At 45.3% G+C, this 27,051-nt stretch overlaps 1 pseudogene; it reads left to right on the forward strand.

Annotated features, from left to right (window-relative positions):
- Nucleotides 1-26,836, forward strand: LOC147750536 (coiled-coil domain-containing protein 146-like; annotated as a pseudogene).
- The last annotated feature ends 215 nt before the right edge of the window (nt 26,837-27,051 follow it).

The following is a 27,051-nucleotide window of genomic DNA, read 5'->3' on the forward strand; positions in this document are numbered from 1 at the left end:
ATGGTACTTGCTATTGATTCGGATTTTGATGATGGTGGACCTTTGGGTGATGTCACCATTGGTGAGATTAAGTTACAGGTGACTGTAGATTCAGGTTCACCTGTGACTTTCATCACTGATGAATTATATTACAAGTATTGGCAACATGTTCCTCTTGAGCAACCTGACATAAGAACTATTGCGTTTGGGGGACACACTATTGAGTGATTGTTTTTTTCAATAGTGATGTAAAATTTGAGGATAGACCAATCTATACCAAAATATATGTAGCAAAGAAAGGTTACAATATTTTAGGATGGAGAGACCAAGGGAAATTTGGCATGGTCTTAAGACCTGGCACTGCTTGTCCTATTTCTTTAGTTGACATTCCCAGTTTTAACCCTGATCTCTAAAAACTTTTATTGAATCAGCACAAGCTCTTTGAAGAAAGACATAAAATCATTCTGAAAAAAGATGCTACACCAGTAATTCATAAAGTAAGGAACGTTCCTTTATCTATAAGAGATCAATTGAAGCAACATTTGGAGAATTTGTGTAAAGAGAAGGTGATTGAACCTATAAATTCATCTGAATGGATTTCGCCAATTGTCGTAGCCAAGAAAAAAGATACAGGTGACATTAAGCTTTGCATTGACCTGAGATCCCTTAACAAGAACATTTTAATTGACTGTTTTCCCCTTCCTAAAATTCAGGAGATGCTAGCTCGTTTAGGTGGTGCCAATTTTTTTCCGTGTATAGACTTGAGATCAGCTTACCATCAAGTGGAACTCAACATAGATTCTTGCCCACTTACGGCATTCAATACACCTTTTGGTGCTTTTCAATTTCTAAGGATGCCTTTCGGCTTGGCTTCAGCTGCTTCAGTCTTTCAAAAGTTGATGTATGAACTATTTGGCAACTTTAAAAATGTGTTTGCATATCAAGATGATATCTTGGTATTTTCTAACAGTACCGAAGAACATTTGAAAATTCTGACTGATGAGTTAAATGTCCTTGAAATTCAAGGTTTTACTGTTAAAAAAGAAAATTTTTAAATTTTTCTCAACAGTATTGATTATTTAGGGCATCAAATCTCAGGGTCTGGTATAAAACCTAAGTCTGACCTAGTCAAAGCTTTTATTGATAGTCCTGCGCCTGCTAACAAAGACCAGCTCAGGTCTTTTCTTGGGTTGTGCGAATATTATTCGCGGTTCATTGATAGCTTCTCTTTACAAGCTGAACCATTGAGAAAATTACTTAGAAAATGTGAAGCTTTCACATGGGAGGAAGTTCAATCAGTTGCTTTTTAAAATTTAAAAGATCTCATTTTAAAAGCTCCAGCTTTACGTTCCTTTAGGGAGGATGTTCAATCTATAGTTACTGTTGATGCCAGTGGAGTTGGTTTGGGGGCTGTCCTTACACAATTGGGGAAGGCACTGAACATACCATAGCTTTTGCTTCTGGATCACTTTCTCAAACTGAAAGAAACTATAGTACAATAGAAAGAGAGGCTTTAGCCTGTGCCTGGGCTAGCAAACATTTTGAGACCTTTCTCTGGGGAAGTAAGTTTATTTTGGTCACTGATCACAAACCCCTTGTATTTTTATTATCCAAGAGTGATCACGATAAAGTAAGCCCAAGACTTGTGAGGCTCTTATCCAAAATGTTTGAGTTCAATTTTACCATCAGGCACATTCCTGGAGGCAAAAATGCACGAGCTGATTATTTGTCTAGATGTCATTTATCTACCGAGAACAGTGAATCTATAATTGATGATACTGAGTGTATGGTATGTTTGGTTGATGGTTTAGTGGTTTTGGAAAGAGTCATTACTTATTCTGAATGGATCAAATTTTCTCTGGAAGATAAGCTACAAGGCACCATTAAGGAACACATAGCTAAAGGTTGGCCTGAGGAAAGGAATTTGAATGATGTTTTAAATGTTTATTGTAAAATTAAAGATGAACTTACCATGGAAGGCGACATTGTTCTTTGGGGCAAATTCTTAGTTCCTCCTAGTAAACTTAGATTGAGGCTCATTAATTTTGCTCCCCAGGGTCATCTTGGTATGACTGGTACAAAAAAACGTCTTAGATTTTTTTACTGGTGGCCTGGAATGGATGTGGAGGTTGAGAATGTTGTTGCTCGTTGTATGAGCTGTTCCATGTCTGACAAATCTTTGAAGGTGCGCAATACACTAAGCATGAGCGAATTTTGCGGATCTCGCGTTCGCGAATTTTGCGGATTTGCGGATTCGCAATCCGCAAAATCCGCGAATTCCCGCGAATTTGCGGATTTTTTTTTTTGTGTGTTCGCAATTGTTCCTGCCAGTTCGCGAGGATTTGGTACTAGTTCGCAATTGCGAACTTACTTGTCGGCTCGCAACGGTCGCGACTATGTTGTTTCTACGTCTGGTTCATCATCACAGCCTCCCAGCACCCTCTGTTTCACCACTGGCACCCTCTCTTTGACCCATGCCACCCTCTGTTACATCAATGCCACCCTCTGGTTCATCATCACTGTAGAAGATGGGGGGGAAAAGCAAGCCCACCTGCCCTGCTTGAACTGACATGAATTAATTTGGGGTTAGTTTATTAACAACACCTGCCCTGCCCCAACTGACAATAATGAATTAGGGGCTAATTAATGTGTCACTGAAAGAATTTAAAGTTCCAGCCTGGCACCTGCTTGTCTGCTCCTTTAGCTGTAAATCAGGACCTTTGTGGCATACAGTTAAGGTCAGAGCAGGGTCACACAAAATAGTTGCAAGCAGGCAACCGAATTCTGGAGGGCCCCCTCAGGAAGCACTACAAAGAATCGTTAGAAATCATGAGGTTGACCTTTTGCACCTGCTCATTGCTTTTGCTTTTGCTGAAATCGTTTTTCGGTTTTTTTCGTGCGAAACCGACCGCGGAAGCCGCCAATTCGTGCGAATGAGCATTTTATTTTTTTTGCGGCTTGTTGTTTCGCGAGTTTTTTTGCAGTATTCGCGAGCCGCTTGCAGCGCAACACGCGAATTTACCCCAAGGTCGAGTACGGGCGCGGCCATTTTGTTTCCGTGACGTATTTCCGTTTCCGCCCGCTATGTATAATCTCGCGCAGTAAGCGCATTGCGAGTAGAGGTTCGCACAAGATCGCGCGGGAAATCTACAGGTTCGCACGAGATCGCGAGGAAAATCTCGCGCGAACTTTCTTTCGCGCTCGTGAACGGGCGCCGGCCATCTTGTTTTTCATTCATTTCCTGTGTCTGGGCATGGTGTTTAATCCTCTTGGTATCTTTGCCATCCTTTGCTTGTTTTCAGTTTTTTTTTTACGATTTTGCTTCTTATCTATCCCTCTCTTTTCCTAGCTGTATATTTTTGTCTTTTCTGCTATTTTTCTTTACTTTTAAACTACTTTTTTAAACTCTTTTCTTTTCTTCTTCCCTATCCTATTCTTTCTTAATTTTCTACTTCTTCCTACCTTACCTGCCCAGACCATGGTCAAGCCAGGCGCCGTGAAGCTGCCCAGGCACTTGAGGGCCGCAGCGGCGGCGGGGAGTAGTGCTGGACCCAGTGGCAGGACAGCATGCGGGAGATTGAGGGGGGAGCAGGTGACGCGACGGGAGATATTCAGCCCGGAGGAAGTGGGCGCGCTGGTCTACTTCGTCCAGCGCCGCCTGCCCAGGACCATCGCGGGAGGCGGCAGGATCACGGCCGGCGGCTACAACATGCGGGAGCGCCGGAAGCGGTGGGAGAAGGTGTGCTGGGCCATATCCCACCTCTACGGGGTCCAGCGCACCTACAGCCAGGTCACCCATCGCTGGACGGACCTCCTGGACCGCGAGCGCGACCTGCTGGACCAGCTCGGCTTGGAGATCCCCGGGCTTGGTGAGTAGTAGTAGCCATTTAATCACTCACTACTATGATGTTTTCTCCTGCTCTGTGTTGTTGTATTGCAAATATTTGTTTTTTACATGGAGCAAGCCAATAATGCCGCTGATGACGATTACATTGTAGTTAAATTATATTTCAAAATCTTCTGTGCATTTCAGGTGCACTGCTCTCCTTCTCAGTGGCGTTGCTACTATGCTTATTTGTTTTCTATTTCGTGGTCTCATTGGCCTGAGTAACTATTATGTATGAGTGTACTTTACAGAACTGCGTAATGCTAGACACTAGGGGGCAGATTACATTTACAAGCCCCTTGCGCCACGTTTACGTTGCCTTGCGTGACGCAACAGCGGCGTAAACGTGCCGCATCCCTGCGAGTCATTTACAGCATGACGCATCTAGGGAGATGCGTCACGTTATAAAGCCATGGGCCTGCACCACAATGGGTGCGTTCCTAGTACGCAGGGTGGGCGGTCCAGCGGCTGTGCGCCTCGCAAAATTGCCTGCGTGAAATGTACAAGATTTAACGCAGGCACTTCTGCGACGCTGCTACGTCAATTCAATTCCTTATGTCTGCTCGAAGCAGGCGAAAGGACTGACACAGCATGTTAAGTATTGGGTGGCCCTGAGCATTACTGGAGTTGCATTGCGTTGGCGACGTGACTCCAGCGATGCGCCGCTCTTACGTGACGAGATGCGTCACGCAAGTGCCTACCCTTGCGCCAGGGCGCGCCGCATTGTAAATGAGGCACATCTGCCGTGTCGCAAGGGTAGTTTTGCTTGACGCATTTGATCTGGCGCATATCTGGAGATGCGCCAGAACGCGTAAGTAAGTATGCCCCTAAGGGGCAGAATTGCAATTACCGTCGCATCCCTGCAAAGTAGCAGGGATGCGCCATTAATTGTGCGGCCCGCTACCACCACCAAACATGGTGCGCCGTATTTGCAATGCGGCGCACCATGGGCCCAAAACGTCACCGAAGCTTTACTGCTGGAGTTGCGTCGCAACGATGGCGCAGCTCCATCAATGCTCTGGGGTACCCTATCTCCCCAATGCTGGGTCAAGCCGTACGTCTGCTTCAAGCAGGTGCAGGGTTTGTGTGACGCATCATTGTCCTAAAGGTGACTGATTGATATTTTGTAGATTTCCCTCAGCCACTATTAGGATGTGTTCCAGCGCAGGAATGCCCTCCCTTGCGCCGGAACGCCCCCTGATGGCGCAGGGCTTTATAACGGGATGCATCTCCCAAATGCGTCACGTTGTTATAATATTATACACCGCACCATGGCGCCCTTTTTTGTTTAGCTGCTGCGTCACAAAAGTCACGCAAGAACGGCGCAAAAGAGCCGCAAGGGCTTAAATCTGCCCCTTCCTTTGTAACCCTGACAATAAGAAAAATAGTGGCGGTGGATTGATAGTTTGACTATTTAAATGACTGGTAATGTAGCAGGCAACTGTTAGTGTTGTCACTGATCTGACTGAAATCACAATGGAGTTTGTCTGTCACTTTGCGTCTTGCCTGCGGACTGCTGCCTGCCAGTCCTAGGTGAACGTTTCAGTACTTTGTTTAGTGAGTTACGTGACTTTCGAAGTCACAGGTCCGCAAATAAATGAAAAGTAACCATAATCAATATAATTTCGCGGAAATATTTTGTTATTGTTCTTTTGAAATGTTTGATTTGGTTGACATTGACAAGCAACAATCATCCATGTTTTCTGTTCTTTCTTTCATGTTGTACGTCAGCTCCCCCCAGGGGCGAGAGGAGGACACAGGAGCAGCAGGCGGCGGATGCTGTTCAACAGGGCCAGGATCGGGCAGGCGAGGGCTCCTCTGCTGGCCCCAGTAAGTTTTCATTTTAGACTAGTACCTATTTTTCCTAGCGTTCCTCATTTGACTTTTTTCAAAATTGTCTTTGCTCTTCTTGTAGACTGTATCTAAATTCTTATCCTGCCTCTACTATGACTCCCTGTGGTATTACTAGATTATTCTTATTAGTCTGTCTGTGTAGCTAACTAAGATTGCACGGTTGGCGAAACTCCCATGATTCTAGTCAGCAATAGCTCTATCAACTTAGTGCAGTCCTCTGGGATTGTCCATAATGTCTTTTGAAGTGTTCTATCTGGACTCATGCTTGCAAAAATTGCAAAACCTTTCGCTCAGTCACTCTAGTCTGGACCAAAAAACACAAATTGTATTTAAGTTTAAAAGCTTTATTAAAAGTAAACACATTTATTAAAATGAAGTCATAATAAAACTAAACGTTTAACTGATAATGGAAAAGTGGTTAGTGCTGACGATTAATTGAAGACATTTCTTGTGGTCGAGCCGAGCTCTCACCTGGTTTCAACTTGATCTTGTTGTTAGAAGTCCATCTTCTGTCTGTGTGGAGAAAAATGGTGCGTGTTAAAAAAACAGCCTTCATCAGTTGTGCCAAAAAGTGCAGCAAGACAACCTTCCCTGGAAAAAGGGACATTTTTTTTAACTTTAACGTAGACAGTCACAAATTACATTGTTTTCACATGTCTTCATTCCTAGACCAAATACTAGTGACTAGTGAGTGCTTTATTCTAACATTCTTAAATGTACTTTGTAGGTGGAACATCTGGTGGCGGGGCCAGTGTGGAGGTGGTGGTGCTCGACACGGAGGCGGAGGGCGATTCTTCAGGGGAGGAGGCGGCGGCGGCGGCTGTGAGAGTTGAGACGGTGGTGGTGGCGGCCAGAGGTAAGCTCTTATATATTCCTTACTTATTGAGATTGAAGACTAGCTGGGAAGGCAAGAATATGAGATGCATGGCTGGGTGAATGATGAAGCAATGATGGGTGGAAGGACAACAGCCTGGGTGGGTGACACAGAAACTGTATGTGTCCATATACCTGGATCATGCTACTATCTGACTCTTAGATAGCATATGTGTATCTAGAGCAGGGGTACTCCTAGTACGGCCCGCGGGCCGGTGGTGGCCCGGCAAGCCTTCCTTGGCGGTGCGCAGACCTTGCAGACAATCACTGCTCCCCCGGCCCCCACAGAGCAGAGGCTTTTTTGTATTTCACCTGTTAGCGCCCCTGCATCTCCACTCTGACAATCACTGCTCCCCCGGCCCCCACAGAGCAGAGTGGAGATGCAAGGCCACAAAGAGGTGAAATAGAACAAAGCCTTTGCTCTGTGGGGCCGGGCAAGCAGTGATTGTCAGGGTGGAGAAGCAGGGGCGCTAAAACAAACAAAGCCTCAATAATATGTTAATGGTCTTTTAAAGACCTGTTAAGTACTTTGGTGTTGTTGTCTGTGTGTGCGCGTTGAGGAAGCGGTCTCAACCCGGGCTGAAGGCTGACACAGATAGACACACACACAGTGAGATGACAGAGGGGGAGGGAGAGGGAGGGCAGGAGGGAGAGAGAGATGGAGGGAGGGCAGGAGGGAGAGCAGGAGGGAGAGAGATGTATATAAATGCTGGGTCTGGTGGCTCAGTGGATGAGGGCATCTGCTGCAGGGACCTGTGTGCAACCTCATGGTCACAAGTTATCGTTTTGCTTTAGCCCCGCCCCCTCTGACTCCGCCCCCACCAGTGCAGCCCTCGGCCCCAAACTACACTGTAAATGTAGCCCCTGAGAGAAAGTTTGTGAGTACCCATGATCTAGAGAGAGTAGACGGTCAGTGGATGAACTAAGTGTAACTTTGAAGAGCATGTAACACTGCACCCGCACGTCCGTTCCAGTGTAGGAAAGGCAAGGAAAAGAACTTTTAATTTTGTCCAAATACTACCATAAATAGTAGCAGTAGTTTGTATTGCAAGCACTGCATAGATCCGGTTATTATGGTGGCCACTCCCTACCTCTCTTAATAAGTTTAGTAGTACTCAGTCATTCATGTGTGGATGTATCAGTGGTCACTCAATAAAAAGCAAAGCACCTAAAGTCATCCCATATATAAGCAAAAACATCCCATGTGAAGTGATAGATAATCAGATTATTTATCTTCTTCAATTTTCCATTTCCAGTACTCATTTCCACTGTAGGGTGAAAGTTAAATTAATTAAGCAGTAGCCCTTGAGTTGTAACAGAGTATTCTCAGTGCCACCCGTAATAGAAAAGTAAGAGCTTCACCACCTGCATGTACTGGACGGGTACAGTAACGCAACGGCAACGCAAGTCTAGGTCACTCCTCATGGCGTGCGTCTCTTTTCCTCGGGTGCAAGTTTACTGCGCTGGCATTATGCCGGCATGCAGAAAATAACGTACCAATTTTCCAAAACAAGAGATAAGAAGAAGAATAAGACTGGTGTACTTTCATAGTCGACTCCAATGGAAGTCCACAGTGCTCGTAGAATTTGTTCCTTAAACTCCCACTAATGTTAGAGCAAGGATGAAGAAGTGTGAGGTTAGATAGATACTGGCCTCAATAGTTATGTAATGCGCTTGCAAGTTGCTAGTTGTACTGCAACACAAATTTCTGCTGAATGATTGAGTTAATCTTAAAGAGCATTGGTTACAGACTATGTCTTTCTTTCTTCATATAGGTTCTCCTTCCAAACGAACAAGGAGGAAGGAGCTGGCTAGAGCGGCCCGGCAACGGAGGATCGAGGCCACTGTTGCGGAATATCGGCGGCTGGTGGCCCTGGAGGACGTGGAAAGTGTGCAGTCGACAACTACAACAACATCGTCTGCATCGGCCTCCGTGGCCCCACGGGCTGCCACCCAGCACAGTGGTCCACCCAGACTGAGCCGGGCTGCCAAAGGCAAACGCCACCGCCGAGCAGCAAGGCCAACAGCTGCCTCTCACAGGCATTGCACCTGCAAGGCAGTGAAGGCACGCCTGCGCCGCACTACCCTGATGGTGTCCCGCCTTCAGCAGGAGCTCGCCTTGCTCCGCGAGGAGCATGATGCCCTGGCCCAAAAAGTTAACAGCATCCACCCATAGTGTCCCTTGCCCCTTTTTTAGAGACTTTTGGGGGGTGGGAATTGGGAGTTGGGTTTTTGGGGACTTTTGAAGGACAATCGTTGGGGTTAGGGAGGGTCTTGCGGGAGATTATTTTGTTAGGGATATAAATATACTTTTTCAAACTTTATCTGAGCATACCTGTTTTTTACTGCTTGCCTGGTGGGTGGGGGTTTAACGTTGACTGTTTTCCTGAAAGTTTAGTTCCATTTTCTTCCTTTAAGTGTAAATGCCCAAATGTTTTCAACACTAAGTGCCTCTCACAGACTAAGTGAAGTGAATCCAAGAGTCCTAGGACTTTAGTAGTACTACCTTCAGTCTCTCGTCTCTCGTACTAATAATCCATTATACCCCCAAACCACCAAACGCTTATCTTACCTGTAATTTGTGTTTGAAAGTAGGGCTAGACCCAGGGCTGGCTCCACGGGAAACACCGAATAACGTTGGCAATATTGGTCGGATAAAATTTCCTCATAGCGGTGGTACTAGTGGTGTGACACAGTGGCAGTTGCATGCCTATGAAAAAAAAGAAAATGAAATCTGGTTTGTCCTCCTGAGCAATTCAACGGTACAACTGAGAATATAGCAGGTGACAGAAGTACAGTAGAGCAGTGCCACATTGTAGCCTAACAAATGGTAAAGTATAACTACTAATTCGGTTGAAGTTCTTTCACATTAGCAATGGTTCTTTGTCAAGCAGAGTAAGAATATATCCTCGGATTTCTTCACCAGCCTGTTGCTATCACCTTATCCTCCCCACCCAGCAAGTGTGTGGATTTATTGCTGTAATAATAATTTAGTCACACATCAATCAAAACCACACAGCCCGGGGGAAGAGGGTTAGGGTTTGAAAAATGGATGGGTACGGGGGTTTTTGGGAAAGGTTTTGGGAGACAAGAAAAAATAGCACAGCATAGACAAACTATTGTGAACATAAACAAATCTTTGGGTACAAACCTATCCATCAATCTTTGAAAGTGCATGCACTACTGCATGCATGTCAGTGAAAAGTAAGTAGTACATTCGACAACTGTGGAAAGAAAGAATGCGACAGTACAGGGCCTGTGTGGAATTATTGATAACGATATTCAACATAAGGTCTCTGTAGCCAGATACCCGAGAGCCTTGCTGGTCACTATAAATCCATTCACAACAACACTCAATGGGGTTGGTCTGGAAGGTGTCAGGTTTACTCCCCGTGATCCAGTCGATGCAAATATGGTTCCACCTCCAAATGTCACCAACACCCAGAAGTGTAAACACAGGGTGTTCGAGCCATTAGGCGGGGGAGAAAAATAACAAACTAAAATAAAAAATGTGGGATGGGTAAAGGTAGGGTCAGCAGGGAAAGGATACCTGTAACAGAAGACAAGACAGGCATCAGTGAAGTGCTGTCCTAACATACAAGGGTACTCTCATATAGTCTCACTAAATAACCAAGGAAGTAGACAAGTACCTGAGCACCAAGAAAACATGACCTTGGATAGGAAATACTATAGCCCTTCTGCCACAATCTGTGAGGAAGGCCTAAGAAACACATAAACATATAGTTAACGAACACACTCCTGTCGCACCAAACACACTCGCGTTATACTAAGACATCAAACCCACTACTCACAACATACCACAAACTTGGTAGAGGACTCAATGTACAAAGGGGGTTCCAAATAGTCAAAGCAAAGATGTATGGTCCAACAAAAAGGAAGAGGGAAACGGTAGTGTGTAGGAAGCAAGAACTACAACACTGCGCTCTCTAAGTAATGACCCAGTAGAGAATCTTTGGTGAAGGTCAAACAGAAAACCGTAGTTGCGACCACCACTGAATTCTGCCAACAACACACCCCACGGTGCACTACACAAAGAGAACTGGGGTAGCCTGTAGTTACCTCACTACATGCCCAGTTATGGAGGTCCTTTGAAATACACAGTTATACAACGGAGACGCGTAGTTGTCCTTACTACTGCGCTCCGTTTTAATAGTACAAAAACGATCCCCGATGTGAACGCTAACACGTGGTATAGACCGCCACTGTGCTCCGCCACACACAATTCAACCAAACAGGAATTCATCAAAGGTAGAATTCTGTTAGAAAACAGTCACAGAACCTCCCTTAACAATCCGTTCAGGCAGTAATCAGCTGACCGCACGGGCGGCCGAAGAGTTTAGAGCGGCTTTACCTGAAGACGCGTGAAGTCCGTCTACCGCCAAGGACAGAACACGGAAGCGCTCCCCACTGAGCCTCAGGGGGGGGGGGGGGGGAGGTGATAGTCCACAGGAGACACGATAGAAAAGCATGCAGAGCGTCCGCTCTCATGCCGGTGCAGAACAGAAACCAGAATAACGCGCAACAGGAAGCGCGTCTGTTCCCCAGATAAACTTCCTGCAAGTCTCCCGCCTACTCATGGGAAATGTAGTTTCATAGTACGGTAGGCGCTTAGGGGCTGCGTAACCTGACAGAAGGTATAGTAGATAGAAAAGGAGAAATTGCTTTTTTTCTAGGTGTCCCCTCACTCACCAGGGTTGCCCATTGGTGACATGCTTCATCATTGGGGCCATACCAGTCCTCTACGGCCTGGGGCGTGCTGCGACTTGCGAATTACGTAGGAGTACTTACAAATGACTATGTGTGGTGCAGATGTGATAGTGGAGTGGACTAAGTGATGTGTTAAGGGATCAATTTAGAAGCCTAGAGAGAGCCAAGAAATGCAGTCACAGTCAGAGAAAAAGGCAAGGGATACTGTATCTATGTGGTTGTAGTGGTCCTGTTGGAAGTGGTAAGTAAGTTGCCTGCAGAAAAAAAATCCTCCTATTAGCGGCACTCCTCCATTGCAGCCGACGCTTCGTCCATCGATGTTGGTCACCAGAAGACACCCTGTAAAAAAAAGCACAGCATAGACAAACAATTGAACATAAACAATTCTTTGGGTACAAACCTATCCATCAATCTTTGAAAGTGCATGCACTACTGCATGCATGTCAGTGAAAAGTAAGTAGTACATTCGACAACTGTGGAAGAAAGAATGCAACAGTAAAGGGCCTATGTGTAAATTATTGATAACGATATTCAACATAAGGTCTCTGTAGCCAGATACCCGAGAACCTTGCTGGTCACTATAAATCCATTCACAACAACACTCAGTGGGGTTGGTCTGGAAGGTATAGTAGATAGAAAAGGAGAAATTGCTTTTTTTCTAGGTGTCCCCTCACTCACCAGGGTTGCCCCTTGGTTACATGCTTCATCATTGGGGCCATCCCAGTCCTCTACGGCCTGGGGCGTGCTGCGACTTGCGAATTACGTAGGAGCACTTACAAATGACTATGTGTGGTGCAGATGTGATAGTGGAGTGGACTAAGTGATGTGTTAAGGGATCAATGTAGAAGCCGAGAGAGAGCCAAGAAATGCAGTCACAGTCAGAGAAAAAGGCAAGGGATACTGTATCTATGTGGTTGTAGTGGTCCTGTTGGAAGTGGTAAGTAAGTTGCCTGCAGAAAAAAAATCCTCCTATTAGCGGCACTCCTCCATTGCAGCCGACGCTTCGTCCATCGATGTTGGTCACCAGAAGACACCCTGTCCACTGCCTGCCTGATGCTGAATTGTGGCTCGCTACTGTGAAGCCTGACTCCATCCTTTTTTCCCCATTGCAGAGACTGAAACCCGGCCTGTAATTATTCAACGAAAAACAGGAAGTGATATAATATTACAACACCACTGATAAATAAATATAAGGTATGTAGGCTGTGGAGTGCAAAAAGTCACAATTTGTTTTTCCTAGTAGACAGTACAATATTTTTGAAAGTGCGTACTCTGAGTCACCTTTTGAAGGATAAATAAGTATGGGCAAATTAATGTAGCGGATCTTGCCCCTCAAGCTAGGTGTACTGTAAACTGTGTTTTAGAACAAAATTAGATCTTCCTAGCAGTGCTCCCACCCAGACCCTTACTAAAGCCAGTCGCAAAAATGTAGAAGACCCCCAATCAAATCTCAAAAAACGAGGCCTAGCAGAAAACTGGTGACAAAACTTACTTTGAAAGTAAAAGTAGGCCGAAGTACCCCCTTCCTAATTACCCATTACCCACCGTGGATTGCATTCAAACCACTTGCAAGCAACCAAGCAAAAGTAGCCATAGCCAGCATCGCTCCAAGACTCGAAATCCCCCCCACTCAAACACATGCAATAGAAATACTGCTAACCCTAACGAACCCTAAGTTAAGAATAGTGGCAAAGGCTTTCTTTAACTATGCCAAATCCCCCCTTTCCCACCATGGATTTTCTTCAAATGACTTGCAACCAAAATTACACATTCTCACGAGTGCTCTAAGACCCCAGATCTCAGTTGGAAAAATCTAGAACACCCCGAAACACATGCAATCCTGCTGCTAGGGCTAACCCTAACGAACCCTAAGTTACAAAAAGTGCCAAAACTAAAGGCTTTTCCGCGCGGATTTTGTCCCAACCACTTCTACCCGGTATTAGACCTTCCCAGGAATGCCCCAAGACCCGGCAACCCACCCGCCAAGAAGCGTAACACCCCCAAACAGGCCAAAAGCAAAATCTCATACTTGCAATATTTCTGGGCCTTCGGTCCAAACGCGCTGCGTAGCTAGGCCATAAGTCGGGGTTGGCACGACGGATTTCCTGAAAAGCAAATGCAATCAAGATTAGAGTGTCCCAGCAGTGCTCCCAGACCACGAAACTCACCCACAAACACCAGGAAGCCCCCCAAACAGGCCCCCGAAAACGCTACATAGAGCAAAATGTCAGTAATAGCCAAAAAAAAATTGGCCTGGATTTTGTCCCAACCACTTCTACCCGGTATTAGACCTTCCCAGGAATGCCCCAAGACCCGTCAACCCACCCGCCAAGAAGCATAACACCCCCAAACAGGCCAAAAGCAAAATCTCATACTTGCAATATTTCTGGGCCTTCGGTCCAAACGCGCTGCGTAGCTAGGCCATAAGTCGGGGTTGGCACGACGGATTTCCTGAAAAGCAAATGCAATCAAGATTAGAGTGTCCCAGCAATGCTCCCAGACCACGAAACTCACCCACAAACAGACGGAACCCCCCCTAAGAGCACCTCAAAGGCAAGCAAGTCATCAAAAACACAAAAAATTTTCCGCCTCGGATTTGGTCCAAACCACTTTTAGTGCTTCCCAGCAATGGCCCCAGACCCGTCAACTCACCTGCAAAGAGGTAGAACAACACCCCCACAAGTGCTGAGTCTTTCTTCATTGGGCGTAAACCAGCCCTCTGCTTTGATGGAAATAGGAGTCTGGAGGAGAAGGATAGAGGAGCATGTTCTTCTGAACTTGTGAACCTGAGGAATGCAGACTGCGGCACCTTCAAATAAATTAGCAAACAAGTGAAGACAGTTCTGCTGATGGGCTTGTTTTTGTGATTATCTGATTAAAGTTTGAATTATATTAACTGTGCACAACAAAGAAAGACAGACACACAGGAATAAAAGTGAATAAGGATGAAAAAGAAAGTTATTGATTCGTTGTCTCATTTTCAGGGCTCGAAGTCGGTATCACGGTCCAGGAATAAGAATAAGGCTTCGTCATCATACTCTGCGAATTCAGACAGGGAGAGCTCAGTGTCACCTGACAGAGTAGAAATTCCCTCATCTATGTTGCTGGCCACCTCCTCTTCATCCGGCACGCTCTCTCGTACTCTGAAATCTGGTGGTATGAGGTGCTGATTCATCTTGATCATTGTTAACCTCTCCACATTTTTGGGCGAGAGGCGGCTCCGTTTGGGAGTTACAATCCCACCAGCCGCACTGAAAACCCGTTCAGAAGACAAGCTTGCGAGTGGGCAAGACAAGTAGTTTAAAGCCAGGTTGGTGAGCTGTGGCCACAATTCTTTTTTCCCATGCCAATACGCCAATGGGTCAGAATTAACATAGACCTCTGTTGAGTCATTCAGATAGTCCTTCACCATCGACTCAAGGTCCTCATCCAAGGTTCCTCCACTTTGCTTAGCTCTTGCTGTGCCTCTGACCTTTTGAGAACCAAACCCACGCAGAGCTAGCCAATCCTCTTCAGCCTCCAATGTTTCTGTTGTCTTTCGTGCAGATGATCCGGTTGCCGGTGTCTTTAACGGCTGAGAGGTCACTTGTGCCACAGCCACAGGTGCAGAAGTGGATTGTTTTGACTGGGGATGGCCTGCTGATGTACTGCCATTTCCTTCAATTTCCAGCCGTTCTGTTTCAAACTTCTTGGCTGACAAGGCTAGCCAACGTTTGTACTTTAGAACATGTTCATCATCAAAAGGAAAGAATGCTTGGTCTGCCAGCGCCTTTTTGTAGCGTGGATCCAGAATAGTAGCACAAATGTAATGCTGTTCTGAGTGGATCTTTTTAAGACGTTCATCACCTTGTAGGAGCTCTAATAATTGCTCGGCCAGAAGCAAAGAGTCTTGGTTTTTATCTTTTCTAAACACAGAACACACCTCCTTCAGTTGGTCCTCCAGCATGTACAACAATGGGATAGCTTTTCCCAAATTAGAGTCCTCCTTGCTGACTGCACGCGTGAAGAACTCAAAAGGACGAAGCATGCGTGTCAGGCTTTCAACTATGTTCCATTGCGGCCCACCCATCCTCAGCTCCTCTGCACCCTCTTTAAAGAAATATTGATCGAGTTCCGTATACTGCTCATACAGACGCTCAAGCATGTAGAAGGTTGAGTTCCAACGTGTTACCACCTCCTGGATGAGTGCTTTCACTGGCATTTGATGTTGATATAGCAGGCTCCTCAGCTGCTTCCGGGCCTTAAAAGAATGGCTGAAATGCTTGCACATTTTTCGGCAGGTGTCCAATACACCGTACGCTGCACTGCCTTTATTACCCAAGAATTTTTGGACAACCAGGTTTATACAGTGCGCCAAACACGGCACTCTGAAATAGTAACCGTCCCTCATGGCCTTAACTATATTGGAGCCATTGTCCGTGGAAACATAACCAACCTTGCGTTTTAGTGGGGACAGACAGTTAAGGACCTTTGTGTTAAAGACATCCAAAATGTTTTCTGCTGTGTGACGTTTCTCCAAACCAAACATGGCTAGTGTTGCATGTTTCCGAGCACCTTTAAAAACAATGTTAGTGTCAACACCTGAGTTTAGCTTTGCTTTAGCTCCTGAAAAAGAGACCCAGTGTGCAGTGATGCACATGTAATCAGCGCCTGCGCCACTGGTCCACATGTCTGTTGTCAGATGTATAGTGTGAACAGCACTCTTCTGCAAAGCTGCCCCAATCACCTTCAGAACATCTTCATGTAGTGCTGGAACCGCAACTCGTGCAAAATAGAACCGGCTAGGAACCTTCCATTTAGGGCAGAGCGCTGTCACTAATTCTAGAAAACCAACCCCTTCTACAAAAGAAAAAGGGAGAAGGTCCAGAGCTAGCATTTTAGCCAGCTTAGTGTTATACAGACGGGTCATTGGGTGGTTGGGTTCATATTGTGCTTCTGTAAACAACATCTTTTTAATGTTGCCCTGGACCAATGATTTACGGGATGATGATGATCTCTTCGACCCAGTTACGCTCGCTGATGAACTTTTCCGCATTGATGTCTCACTCTCTCCCACACTCTTAGTGTGGCTCCCATGGGGTGTGCTGCTGACATGGGAACTGGGTGTAAGTGAAGTGTTTGAATCGTCTTCTTCTACCTCATCGTCATCAGCAGATGAAAAATCAACGTTTTCATTACGTGCAATTCCGGCTTTCTTGACCGCCTCTAGGTGCGGAAACCATTGGACAGGGTGCCTTCTCTCAAGATGACCTCTCTGGCCTCCGGTACCATAGTTAGAACCAAGCTTACCACGACTAACTCGAAGCTTACAAAGGCTACAAATGGCTACGTTTTCCTTTTTTGGGCAAACACTAAAGAAGTCCCAAACTGGAGACTTGAAATGTCTTTGGGGCCGGAGGAGGCGGCGATACTGGTGGTGGTGGTCCTGCTGCTAATGCCAGATGAAGTGGAGGATGTGGATTGCCGAACTTCAGTACGTTTTGCACTTTCACCACCACGAATTGAGGTTGAGGACGAGGTGGGTACCTTCTTGCGAAGAAATATGGAAGCGGTAGGTTTTGGTGTACTACTTAACTCCAAATCTAATGATTCCATTTCCATTGCCTCCTCGCCGACATCATCATCACGCTCAGCAGCTTCTCGGGATAGGGTCAAAATGTCTCTTTGCTGCATGCCCGGTGGGGCTGCAGTGACCTTTGTGATGACTGGCTCGTCGTCATCGTGAGAGGCTTCATCACCAGCAGTATCTGTCACTTCTTGTTGAGCCTCATCACACTCCATAGGTTTGAGTTTTTGGACGACCTTCCTTTTACGCTTAGGTACCGGTGTCAGATCATGGTGTGCCTCACTGTCAGACCGCAGTTGTGGTTCCCAAGACGGATCACTTGCATCAGAAGGAGGTGGGCTTGAAGAAGATGTAGACACCCCCCTTGATCTTTTCCTTGCTAGGGATGTGGAAGACAATGAATGATCATCAGGAGGAGTGGCTTCCAATGATACCTCGGCTTCATTGTCGATTTCCTGATGTGCCCCTACTTCGGGAGGAACAACTATTGTGGGCACTTGTGAACCTCCATGCACCTTTGCTTGCGCATCTCCTTTTGCTGCCTCTCCTTCCACATGTACTTGGGCGTGTACTTGCACATGGTGTTGTTGTTGCGGCTGTGGTTGTTCAACACTTGTCAGATGAGTTACAACAACCTGTGTTGATTCAGGGACATTGCTGCTACTTTCTTGCGATGAGCCAACATCACTGGTCGATGGTGATTGGAGAAGTACACTGACTGCCTCTGAAGCACTCAAGGGCTTTGACTTAAGTTGGCGTGGTGGTGGAGGCACTGAACCCAATGGAGCAGGGGTGCTGCTCCCAGCTTGGTCCCCAGCAGATCCTGCTGCTGCAGGCGTACTTTTTTTTTTGCTCCCAAAAAAAGTGGCGGGTGGCACACCAGCCTCCTTGGTAACTTGCTTCTTCTGCTCCTTACTAGCAACTTTCTTGCTAGAGGAGCTACGGAGAACTTTCTTTGGGGGCGGGGCCATCTTCTTCAGAGCAGGTCAGACAGCAGGCCGCAGTTGCACGAATTGTAGAGTTGTCTGAGGCCAGACGTGACGTCGCGTGACGTTATGCTGCACACACACACCGCTGCAGGACTTCTTCCAGGCACTGGTGGTTCTCTTGAGTCTTGTGCACCTAAAAGAAATGGAAGACAGAGGAACATCAGTTCAGTTATAGAGCACAAAAAAATCGAAAAACACTGCAAAATCAGCACAATCCCAATCCATCCATGCCCTCCATAATGTTTAAATTCAAGACAACCCACAGAAAGACTAGGCCCATGCAAGACTCACTACCCCTGGGCATAAATAAAGGTTGAAAAGTAGGCAAAATGGTTGGAGGCCTAACAACAAAGCCTGCATTTAAAATGGCCACTTGACTGCCAGCACATGGCCAGTGCCTGTAGCTGCACTCAAAATGGCCACCAGCCACATGGCATGTCCCTCCCCATGAACACCCCCAAAAATCGAAAAACACTGCAAAATCAGCACAATCCCATTCAATCCATGGCCTCCATGATGTTTAAATTCAAGACAACCCACAGAAATACTAGGCCCATGCAAGACTCACTACCCCTGGGCATAAATAAAGGTTGAAAAGTAGGCAAAATGGTTGGAGGCCTAACAACAAAGCCTGCATTCAAAATGGCCACTTGCCTGCCAGCACATGGCCAGTCCTGTAGCTGCACTCAAAATGGCCACCAGCCACATGGCATGTCCCTCCCCATGAACACCCCCAAAAATCGAAAAACACTGCAAAATCAGCACAATCCCATTCCATCCATGGCCTCCATGATGTTTAAATTCAAGACAGCCCACAGAAAGACTAGGCCCATGCTAGACTCAAATACCCCTGGTGAAAAGGCCACAAGTACAGGCCCAAAAAACGAAAATCACTGAAAAATCTGCACAATCCCATTCCATCCATGGCCTCCATGATGTTTAAATTCAAGACAACCCACAGAAAGACTAGGCCCATGCAAGACTCACTACCCCTGGGCATAAATAAAGGTTGAAAAGTAGGCAAAATGGTTGGAGGCCTAACAACAAAGCCTGCATTTAAAATGGCCACTTGCCTGCCAGCACATGGCCAGTGCCTGTAGCTGCACTCAAAATGGCCACCAGCCACATGGCATGTCCCTCCCCATGAACACCCCCAAAAATCGAAAAACACTGCAAAATCAGCACAATCCCATTCAATCCATGGCCTGCATGATGTTTAAATTCAAGACAACCCACAGAAATACTAGGCCCATGCAAGACTCACTACCCCTGGGCATAAATAAAGGTTGAAAAGTAGGCAAAATGGTTGGAGGCCTAACAACAAAGCCTGCATTCAAAATGGCCACTTGCCTGCCAGCACATGGCCAGTGCCTGTAGCTGCACTCAAAATGGCCACCAGCCACATGGCATGTCCCTCCCCATGAACACCCCCAAAAATCGAAAAACACTGCAAAATCAGCACAATCCCATTCAATCCATGGCCTCCATGATGTTTAAATTCAAGACAACCCACAGAAATACTAGGCCCATGCAAGACTCACTACCCCTGGGCATAAATAAAGGTTGAAAAGTAGGCAAAATGGTTGGAGGCCTAACAACAAAGCCTGCATTCAAAATGGCCACTTGCCTGCCAGCACATGGCCAGTGCCTGTAGCTGCACTCAAAATGGCCACCAGCCACATGGCATGTCCCTCCCCATGAACACCCCCAAAAATCGAAAAACACTGCAAAATCAGCACAATCCCATTCCATCCATGCCCTCCATGATGTTTAAATTCAAGACAGCCCACAGAAAGACTAGGCCCATGCTAGACTCAAATACCCCTGGTGAAAAGGCCACAAGTACAGGCCCAAAAAACGAAAATCACTGAAAAATCTGCACAATCCCATTCCATCCATGCCCTCCATGATGTTTAAATTCAAGACAGCCCACAGAAAGACTAGGCCCATGCAAGACTCACTGCCCCTGGGCATAAATAAAGGTTGAAAAGTCGGCAAAATGGTTGGAGGCCTAACAACAAAGCCTGCATTCAAAATGGCCACTTGCCTGCCAGCACATGGCCAGTGCCTGTAGCTGCACTCAAAATGGCCACCAGCCACATGGCATGTCCCTCCCCATGAACACCCCCAAAAATCGAAAAACACTGCAAAATCAGCACAATCCCATTCCATCCATGCCCTCCATGATGTTTAAATTCAAGACAGCCCACAGAAAGACTAGGCCCATGCTAGACTCAAATACCCCTGGTGAAAAGGCCACAAGTACAGGCCCAAAAAACGAAAATCACTGAAAAATCTGCACAATCCCATTCCATCCATGCCCTCCATGATGTTTAAATTCAAGACAGCCCACAGAAAGACTAGGCCCATGCTAGACTCAAATACCCCTGGTGAAAAGGCCACAAGTACAGGCCCAAAAAACGAAAATCACTGAAAAATCTGTACAATCCCATTCCATCCATGCCCTCCATGATGTTTAAATTCAAGACAGCCCACAGAAAGACTAGGCCCATGCAAGACTCACTGCCCCTGGGCATAAATAAAGGTTGAAAAGTAGGCAAAATGGTTGGAGGCCTAACAACAAAGCCTGCATTCAAAATGGCCACTTGCCTGCCAGCACATGGCCAGTGCCTGTAGCTGCACTCAAAATGGCCACCAGCCACATGGCATGTCCCTCCCCATGAACACCCCCAAAAATCGAAAAACACTGCAAAATCAGCACAATCCCATTCCATCCATGCCCTCCATGATGTTTAAATTCAAGACAGCCCACAGAAAGACTAGGCCCATGCTAGACTCAAATACCCCTGGTGAAAAGGCCACAAGTACAGGCCCAAAAAACGAAAATCACTGAAAAATCTGCACAATCCCATTCCATCCATGCCCTCCATGATGTTTAAATTCAAGACAGCCCACAGAAAGACTAGGCCCATGCACCACTCACTACCCCTGGTCAAGGCCCCAACAACAGGTCAAAAATCGAAAAACACAGAAAAATCAGCACAATCCCAATTCATCTATGGCCTCCATGATGTTTAAGTTCAAGACAACCCACAGAAAGAATCAGTCCACCCACCACTGAGTACCCCTGGGCAAAAGGCCCCAAAACAGCCCAAAAATCGAAAATTCCAAAATTTTAGTTGCAGCAACTGTAATGCCCCAAACAAACTTACTTGTAAAATTTCTAATCCAACAGTGATCCAAAGAAAGTCAAAAAGGCCTCAAATCCAAAGATCCAGCAGCATCCACAAAAAGTAATCCTTCCAGCTCCAGATCCTAATGAAAAGTGACCAGGAGATGGACAAAGCACTGGGAGGAGCCTGCTGAACAGGAACAGGAAGTTGAAGACTGTGGGGCACTTCCTTCCTCCCACCCCCCTGCCCCCCTCCCCAAAATGGACTCCTCGCTAAAAAAGTGCAGGCAAATGTCAAACTAAGGAGTTATTCACATAAAAATCATCATTTCTAGAAGGTTTATGCTGCTTGCTGGTGGATTTCTTGTGCAGAATTGCAAATTTATATTTTCGCTCGCCGCATCTCAAATCTCGCAATTGCGAAGTACCGCGAGACGTGATCTCGCTGTACTCGCGTTGACAAACTATCGCTGGCAAGCCGCGATGACGTAATCGTGCTCGCCAATTCCCGCGGGATCACACAGCAAGATCCAAAATGGCGCAGCACTCGCAAACTATCGAAAAAAACAACTCGGCAAACGATGATAAACGCCGCGCGCCGCAAAAATTGTATCACCAACGCCGCGCGCCGCCAAAAAAATCCGCTGCGTGCGAATTTGCGGATTTTGCGGGAAATCCGCAAATCTCGCGGATTGCGGATTTCCCGAAAATCCGCAAAATCCGCGAGCGTAACGGATTTTCCGCCCATGCTTACAATACACCTCTTAATCCTGTTAGCTTTCATAATGGTCCTTGGGAGAAATTAGGTGTAGATTTCATTGGTCCTATGTATAATCTTCATTATAATTTCAGGTATGCATTGGTAGTAGTTGATTACTTCTCCAAGTGGATTGAGTGCAAATTTATTTCAGAACCTTCCACAGCTATTGTAGTGCAAATGCTTTGTGATCTTTTCAGGCGTGAAGGTATACCCAAAACATTAGTCTCCCGCAACGGAGTTCAATTTAAATCTTATTGTATCGAAACATTCTTACAAAACATGGGTGTAAAACATTTAACTGTTGCACTTTATAGTCCTCAGGGAAATGGTATGATAGAAAGGGTTAACAAAATTATTAAAGAGACTATTCAACAAGCTTCTTTACAGGGTGAATTAATTCAAGAAGCAGTTCAAAAGAAATTGGGGAGTTATCATAATAATAATAATAATAATAATAATAATAATAATACATTTTATAGAGCGCATGGTTACACTGGGAGCAGTGTGTCCCGGCGCTGGCCCTAACCAACAGACAAATCATCCCCACCCAGTTCTCTCCTACTAACCTCCTCATTCTCTAACCAGAGGAAAGAGGTAGGTTTTAAGTTGTTTCCGGAAGGTGCATTCCAAAGTCTCTGATCTCATTTCATGTGGGAGTTTATTCCAGTGTTGGGCAGCTTGTACTCGGAAGAAGCGTCCGCCCATCCGAGCTCTTCTGAACCTAGGAACCTTCACCAGCCCTTTCCCGGACGATCTCAAGTCACGGCCCGGGATATAAGGGTTCAATAGATCCAACAGATAGGATGGCCCCTTTCCCTGTATGATACGATGGCTGAGCAGTAAGGTCTTATAGAGCACCGGTTCTTTGATCGGAACCCAGTGGAGGGATTCCAGGGCTTTCTTAGATGATGCTTTTCTGGGTAGTTTCAAGATCATGCGGGCCGCCATATTCTGTATCCCCTGAAGCCTAGGGATACATCTGTTATTGGCTCCTAAATACAGGACGTTCCCATAGTCCAATCTCGAAGTAACAAGAGCATGGACTATGGTATTTCTGGCTGTTGTGGGGAGTAGGTCCAATGTTTTCCGCATATTTCTCAAAATGCCGAAACATTGTCCGGCCACCCGAGTGGTGTGTTGCTCAAAGGAGATCTTGTTGTCTATCCAAATACCCAGGTTCTTCACTTGTTCACTAATACTCCTCATTCTGTTACAGGTGTTCCACCTTTTATGTTACTTAAAGGACGTCATGGTTATGTTATGTTATGTTATACCTTCTTGTATAGCCCTCGACTCACCAAAGCTTAGTCCTATTTGGGTTCTTGAACATACTGATGCTGTCAATGACATTCCTAATTTAAGTCAGATACGGTCTTCTGTTGAAAATGCACAAAGGAAGATGAAATCATATTATGACTCTAAAAAAAAAGTAAAGGACATTTCATTGTCTGTCAAAGATTTAGTCAAAATTAAGAGACCAGTTGGCAAAAAAGGGCTAAGATCTAAATTTTTTCCACATACACGCATTGTCAAGGTTTCTAAATATTCTGTGTTAGTAGAGAATGGGAAGTGGTGGAACAAAAGAAATGTGGTTTTAATAAAAAATAAGGACTTTACTAATGCCATTCATGAAAATTCAGGTAATTAAGGGTTTTCAACTAATCTAAACTTGTCATTCCCTGATCAATCTCTTTCAACTACTCACAATAGTTGTGATGTTTCCAGTACACATGATATTATTAACAATGAATCTTTTGATATTTCTATCCCTTTGGAAGGAGGAGGAGGTTTGGATCTTTGTGATAATGTTGGGTCCGGAACAAGTGATAATTCTGTTATAATACCCAGAGCAAGCAGTAGAATTTCTCGTACTCCACATTTTCTCAAAGATTATGTTTTACAGTAATGACACCATTTCTTTTATTGTGTCTCTCACATTGTAGTTTTTCTATATATTGTTTTATTTTTATTTCTGTTTGTTTTAAGAGGGAAGATGTGTTATGATCTTAGTTTCCATGATGTAGTAGGTTAGAATTAGAATGGTTGTGGGGTTCTTGGTTCAGGAGACAGGTTCGGGAGTACGGCAGTTAAGCTGAATCTCCGGACCTGAAGGCTGTGATTTCTTATGCTGCGTGCTTTTACCATTAACCCCTTCGACGCTCATGACGAGCTCAGTTCGTCATTAGGTGCACCTCTCGTACACTCATAAATGTGGGTTTTTGCAATCTGCAGCGCACCGCGAAAATCTGCACCGCACGCAAGGCGTTAAAGCAGACCACAAGTCTGCTCTCAACTTACCTAAGTGTGGAGTATTATTTTAAAGACATAACACAGTCTCCTACCGTCAGCAGGTTAGCGACACCTCTCTGACAGCAACTCACATCCTGCAACGCGACAGGGGATGTCCTGAGGTGATCACTTTCTTTTTTCCTAAAAACAAGGGAGAAATGTTGAAGTCCCAGAGTGGCCCTGATGTCATCTTCCAAACCGTGAGTCAGGCTTGCATGGGTCCGCGCTCTGGTACAAGCGCCACCTCTACATGCGCTATGTGCTGCTAGGCAGCAACCTCCCTTAGGGACAGTGCATCCCAGCGGCATTGCGCAGCTACAGTGCAGTCCAGCTCTATCGTTCCGTCGAACCTTCGTCCATTTCCACGCATCCATGCGACGTGCTGATGTAGTCGCGCAACGTGAAGCAGACATTTTGTACTTTTATTGAAATGCTTTGCAATCAGCTGAGTTGCCAAGGTTACCGTCAGTAACGAACGTAACCTCTACACGGTGATATGCTCACCAACCCTGTCACTACCCGTGCCTCTTATCCTTTGGTTGCTGCTATAGTCTTTGCTATACCCTATATACCCTCAGCGCTGCACCAAGGCTCTGTTGCCACAACTCACGTGCTTGCCACTCTGTGATGCGCACACCACCCTACTGCTGCAGCCACAGTGCATGTCACAAGGTAATGTGCACACCACTCAGCACTAAGTGAAGTGAAATTAAGTACACACAGCGCACCACTTTAGCTGCCAACGACATAGCAGCGGAAGGGCAGACTGAAAATTGAGTGAAGCTGAAAATCTAGTAAAATGGTAGAATGAGGAGTATACCCTTACTGAACAATTTAGAATGCAGCTGTCTGAAATCAACATCCTTTTAGATTTGCAAAAGCAACATGCGATTGAAGTAACTTATAAATTGCTAAAGCTCATAAAAAAAATAAGTCTCCTTAGTACGCGATTGCTTCGACATTTAACATCAACGAAGAAGGACTTTAAAAATAAGATAGAAAAATAATGTCTCTGCAATCCCTGTTTTTAAAGGTCTGAACGAGTTAGTTGCCTCTGGAAATATCCCCGGAACCAGAGTAGTCGTGTTAAAGTTAAAGTATACATTGCCAAACGGTACATTGAAAAGTGTACAGGAGTCTTAGATTCAACTGATGAAACTATATATTGCTGAACTGGAAAAGCAACTTAGAGTACTCAGAAAGGCAGATCAGTTCCCCGAAGCTGCAGATTCCGAGGCCTCACATATGAGAATGCCGCTCCTGCAGTACAGCAACGATCTCGATGAGATTGAAGAACGAGAACTCCAATTGGTGTTCTGGATGGCCTCTTTACAGGCAGAGAAGAACTGGTTCCAAGCTGAATTGCAGAGAATACTCAAAACTGTGGAAGTGGAAAAGAAAAGTAAGATTTTGACACAAACCTGCGTACTGACTAAAGAAAATACCCAGAGAAAAATGGAAATTAAGGTACTAAAGAAAGATGTAGTTCTCAAGCAGAAGCAGATTCAGAAAGGGGAGCAGGTCATCCAGAAGTGCCGTGTTCAAGAGGAAGTTATAAAAATTGAAGTGGTGCAGCTTCAAAATACTCCCGTTCAGCTCCCGAAGTTGATGGAGAAGTTTAACCACAAAATTATAGACACGGAGAAGAGAAAATCGGGCTTTGGAGAGCAATGCAATGAGTTGGTTAACGACATCAGACTGACAGAGACAATGAAGGAAGTAGTGCAAAAGAGAGTGTTCCTTGAAAGCAAGGAACAAAAATGAAATCAGCTAACCAAATTATCAGAAATTGCCAAAGAAATTGAAGCAGTGTCCTTGGGGAACAGAGCATCTATAGATCGTAATATTCCTCACGATGTTATGAAGAAACATATACAACATGAGTCCCTCACTCGAAGACAACGTGAGAAGGAAAGGGAATTGCAAAGTTTGAAGAAGCTAGAATTTTGATTAAAGTTTGCCCAGGAAGTCCTACCGCATACACAAGTTTTCTTTCAGAAACTAAAACTTGGACTGGACACATTCCCCACCCAGGTTGGAGCAGCAGCAGAACAGAAGAAGGAACTCCGGAAAGGAGTGGAAAGGTCAAGCCTAAAGTGTCCCATCGACACACCCTCATAGAGATAGAAATCCGCATGGTGGAACAGTGTTTTGCAGAAGTGGAAAAGTTTGTCAAGTAGCAAGGTGATTGTCTGGCAGAGGTGGTTAATCTGACACACCTAGCTCAGATCAAAGCTATCGATAGGGAACAGAAGTCAAAAGAGAACAAGAAAGCGCAGCTGAGTAGTGTCGAAGTGAGGCAAGCGATAAAAGCAAAAGATGCTACCCTAGCAGAAAATCAAAGGAAAAACCTAGAGCTTCAAAAAAAAAAAAGTTGAAACAATTTGCCAAAATGTATAACCTTATGCACAGTGAACGAAATAAATATGTTGGTTTTATTCAAACTACTAGTCAAAGAGCATCTAAAACACAAGAGGAAATAACAATTTTTGGAAATAAGATTTAAATCAAGACAACCATAACATTAAACAAAGAGAGACAGGTTCCGAAAAATAAGTTGAAAAAATCAAACTACAATATGATTCGTGGCAGTTTTCTAAGGGTTCTTGCTAAAGTTGCCCTGACTCTTCAGATTATGAGGCAAAAGAAAGTACAACAGAAACTGGTAATTGGCAAATTCATCAATATGCTCAATCTGACTGAAGACATCATGATGCAACTCCGCAAAATATGTAATTGCAGTCATCTCGACTCGAGCACCAAGAGAGAGCCCTGGTAGGGACCTGTATCGACATTCTGTTTACGAGCTGCTCCCAATTGAGAACAAAAGTAAAGGTTCACGTAAGGCTAAACACATAGAAAAGCTGTCCTATGCCTCCAATAGTTGTAAAGCAGCCAAAACCCAACTGCTCAAGCACAGAGATTCTTAAACATCCTGACAAACAGTCTACAGACATCCAAGCTTGAAACCAGGTGCAGAAATTACCTGACCGA

This window comes from Lissotriton vulgaris, chromosome 1_1 (genome assembly GCF_964263255.1).
Source record: "Lissotriton vulgaris chromosome 1_1, aLisVul1.2, whole genome shotgun sequence".
Classification (NCBI taxonomy): domain Eukaryota; kingdom Metazoa; phylum Chordata; class Amphibia; order Caudata; family Salamandridae; genus Lissotriton; species Lissotriton vulgaris.